Raw genomic sequence first — 15,540 nt, 5'->3', positions numbered from 1 at the left:
AGGTAAAAATTTTGGATTTGGTACATCCACTCAATGATGTCACCAAAGACTTAGGCTCTTTCCTTAACATATTCTTCTTTTTTTGTGGGGTAGTGGTGCATGGCCCAGGAATCGAACCCGAGTCTCCCACATGGCAGATGGGCATTCTACAGCTGAACCACCCGTGCACCCTCCTAACATATTTTTGACCGTAGTTCTTAGATATTGCCCTCAGTCAAAAGATGGCTACTTCATGTCTTCATGAAATTACATGCAGCATCAGGAAGGAAGAGGAAGGCTCTCAGAAATTCTTTTTAAAGGATGGAAAATGGGCGGGTCACGGTGGCTCAGTGGCAGAGTTCTCGCCTGCCATCCTGGAGACCTGGGTTTGATTCCCAGTGCCTGCCCATGCAAAAAAAAAAAAAAAAAAAAAAAATTAAAAGATGGAAAATATTCAGTAGGGACACCATAGAATTTCTCTTCCATTTCCTTATCCAGAAGTGTATCACGTGTCCACCCCTAGCTGCAAGGGAGACTGGGAAAGAGAACATTTGGCATTTACTGCCACTAGAGAGGGAAGCAAGTTCTGATGGCAAGGAAAAAGGCGATGGCAGATGTAGCTGTTACGTAAGTGTGTTGGTTACGATGGATTGGTTCTACGCAATACTGGATATTTGTTTCTTGATCTCACAACATGCCCCTCAGGATCAGGTGGAAGATCTGCGTCACATCTGGTTCTTCAAGGACTCAGGCTGACAGAGGTCCCATTCAGAACATGCTTCCATGACTGGGGGAAGTGCACATGGGGAATTGTGCACCAGCACTTGAGTTACACACCTCACTTCTCACATGTGACTGGGCGAGTGACAGAACCAGTACATTTGTGACCAGCGCTAATGAGTGCCACTAGAGGCAAGTAAAAATATCTGCTTGTGCAACTTAACTGTACTTTTAAATAATTTTAAATTTCTAGTTAAATTTAACTAGAAAATGCATTGTCTTGGAGCCATGAAGATGAAAATGACTTGCTTTCTATATGAAAAAAATGTATGTTTTTTTCTCTACAATTTCTCTAATTAAAGAAAAAACTAAAAGAACACACCAAAAAGCAAAATGTGGTACATAAAAATGTATGCATTTACACAGTAAATTTCTGTTGAGCACCTATATACCTTGTGGAAAGCCATAAAGGATACGTTATTGATGGCACAACTAGTTCTTTCCTTTTAGGTACTTAGAATGTAATGGAAGAAGCAGACAGATGAATAGGCAATTATAGTACAGAATATCCCATATTGCTAGAGTAATTAGGGGGAAAGAAATGACTCCTAATATAGTCTTGGGGTTGTGCAGCAGTGTGTTTACTGGAAGAAGTAACATCTAAGCCAAGACCTAAAGGATTAGCAAGAAGAAAGGTAAAGGTGTGTGTGTGTTTACATGCATACAGGACAGGTAGACTACTGCAGGTAAAGGGAATATCAAGTGGTAATCAAGGCTGGAGTTAGAGTATTGGGGAAAAGTGGTTAGAGACGTGGCGCTGAACTTTGCCTTCATAAATAGCAATTTGGTTTTATACTTGTATTTGCATTTGTTCATCTTGAGATGATTCGCCTATAGCATAAATGTGCTTGCGCGTATTTGCCCTTTGCTCTAATAATAAAACATGTCCCTTATAACCAAAGAAACTGATATCGGTTCCCAGAAGGAAACCAGCTCTCTATAGATAAAAGTACATATGATACTTCTCTTCTGACTTCGTGGACTGTATGTAACCTTGTCTCTTGGAATTGTGTTTATTAAGAAGAGACTTCTTTGCCTCTGTTCTAGTTTGCTAGCTGCCGGAATGCAATATACCAGAATCAGAATGGCTTTTAAAAAGATAATTTAATAAATTGCTAGTTTACAGTTCTAAGGCCAAGAAAATGTCCCAATTAAAGCAAGTCTATAGAAATGTCCAATCAAAGGCATCCATCCAGGGAAAGATACTTTGGTTCAAGAGGGCCGATGAGGTTCAGAGTTTCTCTCTCAAGTGAGAAGGCACATGGCGAACACAGGGCTTCTCTCTCAGCTGGAAGGGCACATGGCGAGCACGACATCAACTGTTAGCTTTCTCTCCTGGTTTCCTGTTTCATGAAGCTCCCCAGGAGGCGTTTTCCTTCTTCATCTCCAAAGGTCGCTGGCTCATGGACTCTCTGCTTTGTGGTGCTGCAGCATTCTCTGCTCTCTCTGAATCCCTTCCATTCTCCAAAATGTTTCCTCTTTCATAGGACTCCAGAAACTTATCAAGACCCACCCAAATGGGTGGAGACATGTCATCACCTAATCCAGTTTAACAACCACTCTTGATTAAATCACACCTCCAGAGAGATGATCTGATTACCGTTTCAAACATCCAGTATTGAATAGGGATTATTCTGTCTTTATGAAATGGAATTTAGATTAAAACATGGCTTTTCTAGGGGACATACATCCTTTTAAACCAGCACAGCCTCTACCCACCTCATGTTTCCAAAATGCATTTTTCATTTGCTTCTTTTTGACATGGGCAGGTTCCAGGAATCAAACCCGGGTCTCTGGCATGGCAGGCGAGAACTCTGCCACTGAGCCACCACTACCCGCCCAAGTTTGCTTTTTTATACCAACTAAGGTAGAAAGTTATCAAAGATGCAGACCCTGTTGATGTCTTTTATGAGTGTTTTAGAAGGATGGGCAATCCAGAAGCTTAGGGTATTAGTTCAGCACTAGCCAGCCGAGAACAGGTGGTAGATCTATACGGTCTGCCTGGACCCAGGTGCTTGGAAACATTACCTTGACCATATTTCCTGTTCTAGTGTGCTTTTCTATTCAACAAAATAAATTAATTTTTTAACTCAAGATCAGGATAAGCTAAATGGGCACAAGAACTTAATATCTCTGCAGTTCCAAGTCAAGAACAATGTCCAACAGGAATCTGTCACATCCCCTAAGTGGCCAACAGACTGGGATGGTATAGCAGAGGAAGGCATCCTTAAGTGAAATTCCAATAAACAAGTATATGCTTTTTATAAATAAAAGTTGATGTGACCATGGAGGGGAGATTTCTGAGTATCTTTCCAGAACTATGGATGGTGTTGTGTTGATCCACTGTCATTCTTTTATCTTTTTGACTTACACTCAATGGTACACAAATGCAAAAGGTCTCACAGAAGCTGAGTGGTAGCTTAGACATGAGGCATAAATGGAAAGTAGTATGAGGAGAAAAGAACCTGGGCTTTGGAATTTGGTCAACTTAAGACTGAATTATGGCTGTGATCTTGAGATGTTTACTTACATTTAAGTACATGAATGTTTTTTATTTCAAGAAATGCATTTATGAATAGAGAATGCTTTCAAGACTCTATGGAAGAGAAATATTCCGATCTTTGGAGGACATTTAATTTTCTCTGGATTTACCCAAATAGCCTCTCAATGTCCATTTTTTAGCATAAAATTTGTGGGGTGCTGTGGAAAATACTATGTTCCCTTCGAGTTAGGGACTATTAGGTCCACCTAGAAGAGTCTAACGATCTCCTCTCATTGGTAATTATCCTTCCTGTGCCTCTATTGTGGTAGGAACATCTGAGAATTCTACTGAGTCCTTACTGAGTCTCAGCTTAGACTCAGTCATTGAATTTTCTTTTGAGATTTTTTTAAACCTTATATTATGGACAATTTGAAACATATATACAAGTAGAGAGAATATATAAGTTATCACATATGCTTGATCACCCAGATTAAAAAAAATATCAGCATTCAGCCAATCTTATTTCCTGTATCTCCCCACCATTTTCAGAATGGGGTAAGCTGGAATATTTCACCCGTAAATATTTAAATATATTTCTCTAATAGATAAAGACATTTTTCTGTGACAACCACAGTGTGGTTAACAATGAACAATTATCCCTTAACCTCATCTAATACCCAGCCCATAATTAAATTACTCTATCTTAAAAATGTCTCCTCTTGGTGGGCTTGTCTAATCGGGTTCCAAACAAGTTCTATACATAGCATTTGGTTTATTTGTTACTTATTAGACTCTTAATGAGTAGTATTTCTCCTCACAGCACTCCTTTTCATTCCATTTATTGGTTAAAGAAACCGTTCTGACTGACGGCTTCCTCATGGTGAATTTTAACTTCTTCATCTTTCCTTGCTGTTTTCTGTACACATTAGCTGGATCTAACAGTTTGATTAGATGCAGGTTAATTTTTTTTTTCTTCTGGCAAGACAAGCTTGTTGATAGTTGCTATTTAACTTTCTGTTGTGCAAAACAGAAGACAGATAATATCTGGTTGTCCCGTTTCTGTTAGTATTGACATGATATTCAGGAATATCCTGAATCCAACCAGTTTAAAGTTCCCTGTCAACATTTATCTTTGGTTTGATCAGCCATAGATGATTGTTAATTAGATCTATTATTTCTCTAGAGGTTAAAAATAGTAATTTTCTATTCTATCCTTCCTTCTCCATTTTTTAGTTGGAATCCTTCTATAAAGAAGAGCTTTCCCTCATGGACTAGTGGATCAACCTTAAATATAATTTGTACAGAAAAAGCAGGATAAATAATTGATTCTTTCCTTTCTTCTTCTTTATTCGTTAATTTTCTAAATAATGTGGATTGATACCCCAGTAATATCCAAAGGTGATTAGGGATTTTTTTTCTCTTTGAGCATTTCATAAATTCATGGTTTCTTACATATTTATGTTTCAATTCATTTGAATAATTTTTGGTGCTCAAATTGGCCCCTGTTAGATTAGTGAGAACCTTAGTTTTTCCCATGTCTTTTTCACATGACTTCTTATAGTCTTGGAAACTTTGCTGTTGATCGTATAATATTGTGTTTCCAAGCTCATTTTGCACATTTCCTGTACCATTGCTGTGGTCAGCCATATCTTCAATGATGCTTTGTTTTCTTACTTGAAATAGTATTTAGCCACCACGATTTGGGCACTAGAGGAAATAATACTATTGTGTTATCATTGCTCAATGATCCCTTCAGTGGATAGACCTGGGAAACATGTATTCATTTTTAGGAAGAAAAAAAATAAGTTCATATTGACATTTCAAATTCAACTAAAATTACCAATTTTTCTTAGTTTCTTTGAGTTTTATACTTGTATCTTTTTTCTTTCACACTGAAAACTATGGTTCCTCATATTAACTTATTTGCTTATTTTATGATATGTAGGTTACATAATAAATACATTATGATTTTAGAAATAATAATATAAATATTACTAATTCAGTTAAGACTACAGAATGCACTGTAAAAATTTTGTAGCTGTTTTTGTCCATAGGTTTTATCTCCCTAGTTATGTACAGTAAATATAAAGTATTTTCGAATCACTTGAAATAATTCTGGTCTATGTGATGTTAATTTAGGTTCATTTGTTTCAACTAACTTTCAATTTTTAGGTATTACATTTTTCCCCTTTGACTTAATCATGCTAAAATATATATGGTTGTAAAGTAAAAAAATCAAGACAATACATTTAGAGAATTATGGTTTCTATCCTGTCCCTCCACCCTCCTTCCTCCACCCCTTTATAGGAAATATTTTTTAATTAGATGTTGATTTAGTCTGCCATTGATTTTTTTTTAAAAGATAAGTAATAGGTGTATATGTACTTTTTTCCTTTATTATTCATAAGGCAACGTATTAAACATACTCCTTTGTACCTTCCTTATTTCACTTAAAATATATACATCTAGGTATATGGATGGTCTTCTTATTCCTTTTTATAGCTTCCTAGTACCGTAGTTTGTGCATATAGCATAGTTTATTAACCAGTTCTGTATTGTTAAACATTTGGGTTATTTCCAGTTTTTTGCGATGGCAAATGATCTATATTTTACCAGTGTATCTTGGGTTAGATTCCTAGACATAGGATTGCTGAGTAAAAGATAAATGCATATGAAATTGCTTATTGTCAAATTTCTCTCCATAGGGTTTGTACCATTTAGCATTTGTTTCAGCATTGAATGAAAATGCCTGCCTTCCTAGATCTGTGCTAGCAGTATATACTGCCAGGCTTTTGAATTCCAACAGTATAATAGATAATTGATGGTATCTCAATGCTGTCATTATTTTGGATTTTTCTTATTATGAATGAGATTATATGTTTCACTTACATTTTCGGCTTGTTTCATTGTTTATGTATTTTTCCCAGTAAGTTGTGTCTTTATTTCTCTTATTTTTTAGAAGCTTTTAAAATGTTTTGTATATTAGCCCTTTTACTTATACCATTTTCTCTATGCAAAATTTAATTTTTTCCTGGCCATATATTAATTTTTATTTAATGTGCCTGGATTTTGAATGTATGTAAAGAAAAATCTTCTGGTACTTATATAGTTTCATTATTCATATTTAGAAATCTAATCCATTTAGATCTTATCTTGGTGTACAGGGTCAGGAATGAATTTAGTTCTGCATATTTCTAAATTAGTTGCTAGGTGTCCTAATAATAATTTAAGTAGTTTCATAGATTTTTCACTGACTTGAGATTCTGTCTTTACCAAATACTAAATTGCTTTATGAACTTGGCTCTGTTTTTTCTAGTCTATTGCAGTGGTCTACTTATTTATAGTACCACAGGAACTTTTTTTTTTTTTTTTTTTTGCATGGGCAGGCACTGGAATCAAACCTGGGTCTCAGCCATGGCAGGTGAGAACTCAGCCGTGGCAGGTGAGAACTCGGCCCTTCCCACAGTTTTAATTATAGCTACTTTTAAAATATGTTTTAATGTCTGGCAAAGTTAGCTCTCCATTTTACTCTTCTTTTTCAGAATATTCTTACTTTATTTTTCTTCTACATGAACTCTATAATCAAGTTATTTAGGATCCTGTAGAAAGTTGACAGCGTTTTGTTGGCATTCATTAATTTTATAAGTCAACTCGTGGAGAATCAAATTCCTCATGATGTTGAGCCCTTCTGTTCAAGAACATGGTAGGAATTTTTATTCATTTAATATACATTTGTGTCTTTCAGTAGCGTTTTCTAGTTTTTCTCATATGAATTTTGCACATTTCTTGTTAAGTTTATGCCGCCTTTTTCCTTAGTGTTCCTCTTCTTCTCTTCTGTTATTTTTTCTAATAGGCTATTGTTTGCATATGTGAAGCTATGGATTCCTATATGTTCAATTTATATCCTGTTACATTACTAATATTTTTATATTTTGTAGTAGTTTTCCAGTGATTATTTTGTGCTTTTAAAATATGCTATAATCTGCAAATAGAGATAATCTAGCTGTTCCTTTCTGATACTTAAGATTCTAATTGCTTTTTTTTTTTGTCTAGTTATATTGGCTAAGATGTTCAATAAGGTCTTACACAGTAGTGGAGATAGGAGATATTCTGGTATTATTTTTTTCAAATGTTTCCTTAGGCTGTGGCTGAGGTGTATATATTCACTGTTTTAAGGAAATATCCATCAATTCTAATTTTACTGATTATTCTTAACACGACCAGAGTTTTTTTTTTCCCCGTTAAGTCTTTATTTATTGTATTATTCCAGGGAAAAGAGGGATAGAGGAAAGTGTCAGCATATGTTACAAAAACGATAGAGAAGGGGCCTATTTGCCCTCGTTCTCCAGAGCAGCGGCACTTCCTGCTCCCTGGGTTTTCAGGCATTCATGCCAGGGTGGAGAAAATGCTCTTGTGAACTCCAAGAAGCGCGATCTAGAGCCGCGGTCAGGTAAGAGCGCGGATTGGCTCTGAAAGGCGCTGCTTTTTCCTCCTTACTTGCGTTAGCCCTTGAGACGTGACCCTGTTCTCCACCCGGCCTCCGGGTACCGGCCTGCACCCAGATTAGTTTATTTCAGAGACTTTAAGGGGCTTCACGTTTATGAGGAGAGTTGCTGAGTACGCTGAGGAGTCCAAGAGGTTTTCAAGGATTTGTGCGATCTGCGGGGACCGCTGGTCGTGCTAGGTCTGGCAGGAGCTCCCGGCCCTAAGATGCATTTGGAGAGCGTTGCAGCACCTTAGTGCTGAGTGCTCGGCAAACTAACGGGTGTTTTTGCACCTCGGCCATCGACATGTCCCCACAAGCTGAGGGCGTGTCTCCCTCTCATAATAGTCCCCAGAGACGGACTCAAGTCTGCATTGACTGGAGATGGGTAGAGAAAATATGTGAGCAATATCTGATGCAGTATGTGAGCAATATCTGATGCAGTACTTCATCGGAATTGACAGCAAGCTTCAAACTTACGTCACGTGTCCTGCGAGATTCATGAATGTCAGCAGCATGGAGAAGACAGGTGAGCATTTCCACCTGGTTTATGACACCAGGGGCCGTTTATCCATTCACCGTATCACAGCCGAAGAAGCAAAGTACAAGTTGTGCAAAGTGAGGAAGGTATCTGTAGGTTCAAAGTGAATTCCATACCTGGTGACTCATGATACGCCTACCTTCTGCTTCCCAGATCTCTCATCAAGGTGAATGACACAGTACAGACTGATTTAGGCTCTGGAAAGATAACGGACTTTATCAAACCTGACACAGGCGATGTGTGCGTGGTGATTGGGGCAGCCAACCTCGGCAGTGCTGGCGTGGTCACCAACAGAGGGGGACATCCTGGTGCTTCTGAAGCAGTGCACGTGAAGGACGCTGATGGAGCTCTGCCACCAGACCCTCCAACATTTTAGTCATTGGCAAAAGTAATAAACCTTTGATTTCCCCGCCCAGAGGAAAGGACATTTAACTTAAAATTGTTGAGGAGAGAGATAAGAGGCTGACAGCTAGTGGCTAACCTAGTGTTTCTTTGCTCAAATAAAGGAGTTCTGATTTCCTTAAAAAAAAAAATAGCAGAAGGGAAAGGAAATAACCAGTTCAAAATCAACCATGAAATAAATATACCCCAGTGATAGGACCGCCAAAGCCCAAGGGGGCTCAGTCTCTTGTGGTTCAAGAATGAAGGGAATGGATTAGATAAAGACAGTTACACATTTTCCTACCCTCCCTTCCACCTCATAAATTCAAGAAATTACACAAATTTCTCAAAGTAAACATGGAATTACATTCTTCCATCTCCCTCCTGTTTCAACTTGTGGTCACTTTGATATAAGGTTTTTTGTACCTGCATAAGAGATCCCGAGTGACTTGGATTTACATTTGTTTTCCCTTTCTCGATCTCTCATTCCCACTTTCTGCATGAAACCCCTCCCCACCTTGTTTCTCTCTCCTAGGATTGATGATCAAGTAGGTTTGGTCAGTCCAAATACACATGAATCACCTCAAGGAATGGCCATAACTCAGAAGGTTAGGAATATGGGATGGAGTGTTCCTAGATTCTCAGGGTTTTTTTTTTCACAAATAATTGAAATTTTGTGGAGATACTGCCTAAATTCAATGTGTATGCTGGGTTGGGGAAGTTTAGCATGAGAGAGACAATGGGGTAAGTTTCTAGGACAGAAGATCTAGTTGAAAATAAGAAATAGGGGAAGGGGCACACAAGAGAAAGGATAGTTCAAGACCCTCACTTCAAGAGGGCCTCAAAGCATATGTTTCAGATCTTTATGCCCAGTGCAGAATAGCTTTGATTATTTTTCTTTCAACATGAAAAGAAGTTTGTAAACAGTAAAATTCCCAAGTGAACAAGGAGAAAGACCAACACATTATATTTATACAAACTATGCCAACCAGCCATCATCAAGTCAGCAAACTGTGAAGTCCTACGAAGCCCAGACAAATGCAATAAGGGGGGGCAGCACTCTGGGGAGACAAGAACCCAGGATCATACATATATCACCCAATGCGTTCTATGACATTTGCCCCATTTCAACACAGTGAGGTAGGTTTGCAGTGATCCTACAGCATGCAAACAAAACTCTCTCTTTTAGCTACCATGACATAAAATTACTGCTGCAGCAGGGTAGGATATTGGGTACCACAAAGAAGCCTTCACTTATGGTCTTTCTGGAAGCCAAGCAGGAAAAATCCAGAATTTCAAAAGGTTAAAGATTTTAGTCTTTGCCTCATCCATCCATCCTTCTCCCTATCCCCACCCCTACATTGTGCATGGCAAGCCTAGCCTAGTCCAGTGAAGGATGGATGTGGTGGGCCAAGCAAGTCCCATGCCCTAAGATTAAGAGGTTGGAAATAGCAATCCCTTATTACATACATAGATAATTCTCATCTAAATTTGGCTTCCTCTCTTGACCTTTAACTTGGCCCAACCTCTCCTAACCTCTGTGCCACCTTTCCATTTAGACTAATTAAGGGATCAAGTTATGGGGCAGCCCACTTAAAACCTGGTCTTCCATGAAACGCTTTCAAAGTGGAGGAATTTCAAGAGAAAAGCCAGCTCTAATTGGCAAAAATGAGATATTTCAAATAGTTCTTCTTTGTGGTGATAAAGCAGCAACAACAGAAAAGTATTCCTGCTGCGCAGACCCGGAGTTGGTGCCCATTTGTCCCTGAGATTGCTCATGTACTTGAGAACACAGTGCAGGAATGAGGGACTTCTATTAAAATGTGCAAAAAATACAAAACCAGAATGTTTATATTAAAGACAAAAAATTGTAGTGACCAGGATACATCATTCACACACAGGTAGAGCAGTTGGCATCCTGGAGAAAGTGAGACACAAAGTACTTTTATCCAAGAGAGCAAAAAAATAAATCGTATTAGCCCTTTATCATGTTGACAAAGTTCTCTTTTATTTCTATTTTTCTGAATGTTCTTATCAAGAAAAGGTGCTAGATTTTGTGAAATGCCATGTCTGCATCAACTGAGATGATCGTGTTTTTTTTAAATTTTGTTTTATTCTATTAATGTGGTTTGTTACATTTATTGGTTTTCTTATGTTGAACCACCCTTACATTCCTGAGATAAATCCCATGTGATCATGGTGTATAATCCTTTTGATGTGCAGTTGGACTTAGTTTGTTAGTATTTTGTTGTGGATTTTTGCATATAGATTCATAAGGGATATTGATCTGTAATTTTCCTTTCTTTATCTATCTCTGTTCTAGTCTTTATTATTTCCTTCTTTCTGCTTACTTTGGGTTTGGTTTGCTGTTCTTTTTCTAGTTCCTCAAGGGTTGAGGTTAGGTTAGGAAGATTTGTAACTTTTCTTCTTTTTAAATGTAAGCATTTAGTACTATAAACATCCCTATCAGCACTGTCTTTGCTATATCCTGCAAGTTTTTGTGTTTTGTATTCTTGCTTTCATTCATCTCAAGATATTTCCTAATTTTGTTTGTGATTTCTTCTTGACTCATTAGTTGTTGAAGAGCATATTATTTTCCATATATTTGTGAAATGTCCGCTTCTCCCTCTGTCATTGATTTCTAGCTTCATTACATGTAGAGGATATACTGTGCATAATTTCAATATTTTAGAATTTATTGAGATCTGTTTTGTGACCTGGCATGTTTCTATCCTAGAGTACAATCTACACGCACTCAAGAAGAATGTGTGCTGTGCTGCTGGTTGATGTATTCTACTAGGTCCTGTTGGTTTGTAGTATTGTTCGCGCCCTGTGTTTCCCTTGTTGATAATCTGTCTATATATTCTATGCAACCTTCGACATGGTGTACTGAGGTGTCTTACTATTAATGTAGAACTATCTCTCCCTTCAATTCTGTCAGGTCAATGTTTGTTTCCTATGATTTGGGGCTCTTCTGTTAGGTGCATATATATTTTTAATCATTGTATCTTCTTGATGATACTGTTCTTTGGCCTTTTTCGCAGTTTTTAATTTAAAATCTATCTTATCTGATAATACAGCTACCCCTAATTTTCTTTTGATTACTGTTTGCATGGAATACATTTTTCCTTCCTTTCTCTTTGAGTCTACTTCTGTCTTTAAGATAAGTCTCTTGTAAACAGCATATAGTTGTGTTCTATTTTTTTCCTATTCTGTGAATCTCTGTCTTTTCACTGGAGAGTTAAACCCATTTACATGTAAAATAGCAACTGATAATATCATTTTGTTCTTTATTTTTTGTTAGTCTTGTATCTTTTTGTCCTTTGATTTTTTCTATTACTGCCTATTTTTGTACGTAGTTTATTTTTTATAGTGAATCCTTTAGAATATTGTTTCATTTCCTATTTTACTGATATTTTCTTTCTGTTTATCTTCAGGCTTAAATTTAACATCCTAAATCTGTAACAAGTTCATTTCTATCAGAAAATGATACTGTATTTCGTCAAATGCCTTTTCTGCAACTCTCGAGATGATCATGTGGTTTCCCCTTCAATTTATTAATGTGATATATTACCTTAATTGATCTTCTTATGTTGAATCACTCTTGCATATATCTGGGATAAAATTGACTCGATCATGGTGTATAATTCTTTTAATGTGCTGTTGGATTCAATTTGCAAGTATTTTGTTGAACATTTTTGCATCTATGTTCTTTAGAGAAATTGGTGTGCAATATCTTTATCTGGCTTTGGTATTAGGGTGATGTCGGCATCATACAATGTTAGGTAATGTTCCCTCCTCTTCAATTTTTTGCAAGAGTTTGAGTAGGATTGCTATTACTTCTTCTTGGAATGCTTGGCAGATTTCACTGTGAAGCCATCTGGTCCTGGACTTTTGTCTTTGGGGGAGGTTTTTGATGACTGATTCAATCTGTTTACTTGTAATCGGTATATTCAGGTCTTCTGTTTCTTCTAGAGTCAGTGTAGATTGTTTGTGTGTTTCTAGAAAGTTATCCATTTCATCTAGGTTGCCTAATTTATCGGCAAACAGTTTGCACAGTATCCTCTTATGATCCTGTTATTTCTCTGGTGTCAATAGTAATGTCCCTCCTCTCATTTCTGATTTTATTTATTTGTGTCTTCTCTCTTTTTTTCTTTATCAGTCTAGCTAAGGGTTTGTCAATTTTATTGTTCTTCTCAAAGAATCAACTTTTTATATTGTTGATTCTCTCTATTCATTTTCTATTCTCAATTTTATTTATTTCTTCTCTAATTTTTGTTAGTTCTTTCTTTCTGTATGCTTTGGGATTAGTTTGCTGTTCTTTTTATAGTTCCTCAAAGTGTATAGTTAGGTCTTTGATTTTAGCTTTTTTTTTTTTTAATATAAACATGTAGTGTAATAAGTTTCCCTCTCAGCACTGCTTTACTAGATTCTAGAAAGTATCATTTTAATTTTTTTTTGCATAGGCAGGCAACGGGAATCTAACCTGGGTCTCCAGCATAGCAGGCGAGAATTCTTCCTCTGAGCCACCATCGCACTGCCCACAAAATATCACTTTAAATGATGAAAAATTTCAAAACAACTTATATGTCCATCAGTAGGAAAAAAATTCTCTAAAAAAATTATGGTGTAACACACAATGCAACTCTGTAGAGTAGTTAAATTGTGTGAGCTAGAGCTATATTTCTCAAGATAATTGACAAAATTTTGAGCAAAAAGAGCTGTAGTACTTTAGTACAGGATATTAGTAAGTAACCTTTTGGATAAAGTTTGAAAACAGGCAAAACAACACTGTGTATTATTTGTGGCCATGCACAATGGAATAAATGAAAAAAAATGTGTGGAAATAATTTACACAAAATTTGGGATAGCAATAACTGCTGAGGTGTGTAAGCTTCATGAATGCAAGGGTTTGGTTTTTTTTTTTTTCTTCTTGGGCAGGCACCGGGAATCGAACCCAGGTCCTCGGGCATGGCAGGCAAGCACTCTTACCTGCTGAGCCACCGTGGCCCGCCCAAATGCAAGGGTTTTGCTCGACTTACTGATATTTCCACTTCTAGACCAGGGCTTGGCACTTAGTAATGCTTGATAAATACTTGTTGACAGATATTTGTTGACAGAAACAATGAGTCAATGGAAGGAAAATAGAATCACGAATAGGTTTACTAGATCTTCAACTATAAGCATTATTACTTTTATTTCTTAAAAAAAATAAGAGAAATATGGCAGAGTGCAAACATTTAATAGAACTTGATGATGGATAACTGGGTGTTCATTATGTTGTTGTTATTATTATTAATTTTACTTTCCTGTGTGCGTGTAATATTTTATTGAACTTTTTAAAAAGGGTGTATACAGAACAGAAAGGAGTTAATATGACTGATTAGGATGCAATGAAGAGCAGAGAGGAGTTGAAAATGACTGTGATTCCAAAGCTGGGTGAGTGGGAAAAAGAGGGTAACTGCTAGAGGAAAATCAGGAATGAGTTGGGGGGGACAACACCACTTTTGGATGCATAAAGTTTGAAATTCTGACTGATTTCATCTGGAAATGCCCAAAAGTCGACCGGAAATGCATACTCTGAGAACATCAGCTCTCAGCGGGCAGAAACTTAGCAGTATATTGTTTAAAGACTTCATGCTCAGATTCTTCTGAAACACGTTCAGAGCAACAGAACTAGAAGCTGAAAAATCATGAGAGATTCCTCAAGAAGCCATATTAATGCAGGGACCTGTTATTTGACTCCTAGTTGATACCTGATTGTCTTAAGAGCCAAGGGCTAAAACACCTTGGTACTTGGAGGATAGAAAGATCTGAATCAAGAACTACTGGAGGGCCACGCCATTTTGGGGTCACCAGAACATGATTATCTTGGGACAAGACAAAATTAGCCTATAAGGCTAGTTGCAGAAATAATGCAAATCCTGCACCAACGGCTTCCAAATTTAACCTCTGCCTGTTCTCCACGTCCCCCTCTCTAAATGAGGAATGGGGCCTCTTGAGACCAGACAGAACTCTTGAGCTTAATTATCTGGACTTGACCCTGAGGGCTTGTATATAAATAGTCTGACTCTCAGCAGCAGGGAATTAAAGCAGGGTAGAATAAAAACTCTTCAGTGAGAGTCAAGAGTCATGTATTCCTGGCCTCGTTCTGTCAAACCATCTAGTAAGCTTTGGATAAATTCTTAACTCTTGAGTCTTATCAAGGATTTGATCTTGAAAAAATCTCTGAACTCTGCGGTAGATATTATAAATCGATGTCATTTCTGGTGTTTTTGTTGACTGATTCATAGTACTGCGTGGAGAAGCAGATTGGGAAGGATGGAGGCGCAGTGTTTGGGTCTAGAGGGAGTGTGCTGTGACTGATCAGTGTGGTCTGACATAGCAGGGGGTGGTGAAGCGGCAGACTGATGGGCCTGTATTTGCCCTTTCTGTTCTATGGAATCTATAAATGCCTCTTTTCAAGGGGGTAAGATATATAGGTGGAGTTTCTAGGAGAAGTAAAAAAGCATTTCTTACGTCCTCACCACGTCTCCCCCGTCCTACCCCATAGGCTCCAGCAAAATGCATAGGTTCCCCTCAGGGCTAATGGACAATTTTGGACACTAGAGAGGGTGAAAGAAAAGAGTAGGATTTTCACCCCAGGATGAATCTACATTTGGGATTCATCTGTGGGATGTTCCCTATATTAAATCTGCAGTGCCATCTACTGAATCACAAAGGAAATAATGCACAGACTGTAAAAATACTCCAGATGAGAATGGGAAGAGATCTTGTTTTTACTGAAGACTGTATTTTAATCTTATAAGTTAGCTGAATTTACATTATAATTACATTATATAAGTTATAATAACTTATAACTTATGTTAGCTGAATTTCGATAGGTGAACTCTT

The 15,540-nt window shown here is 37.4% G+C and overlaps 1 pseudogene; it reads left to right on the top strand.

Annotated features, from left to right (window-relative positions):
- The first annotated feature begins 586 nt into the window (after positions 1-586).
- On the top strand, positions 587-8,925 carry LOC143653385 (small ribosomal subunit protein eS4, Y-like; annotated as a pseudogene).
- The last annotated feature ends 6,615 nt before the right edge of the window (positions 8,926-15,540 follow it).

This window comes from Tamandua tetradactyla, chromosome 13, assembly GCF_023851605.1.
Source record: "Tamandua tetradactyla isolate mTamTet1 chromosome 13, mTamTet1.pri, whole genome shotgun sequence".
Taxonomy (NCBI): Eukaryota; Metazoa; Chordata; class Mammalia; order Pilosa; family Myrmecophagidae; genus Tamandua; species Tamandua tetradactyla.
Note: the sequence above shows the minus strand (reverse complement) of the source record. Positions and strands in the feature narration are given on the sequence as shown.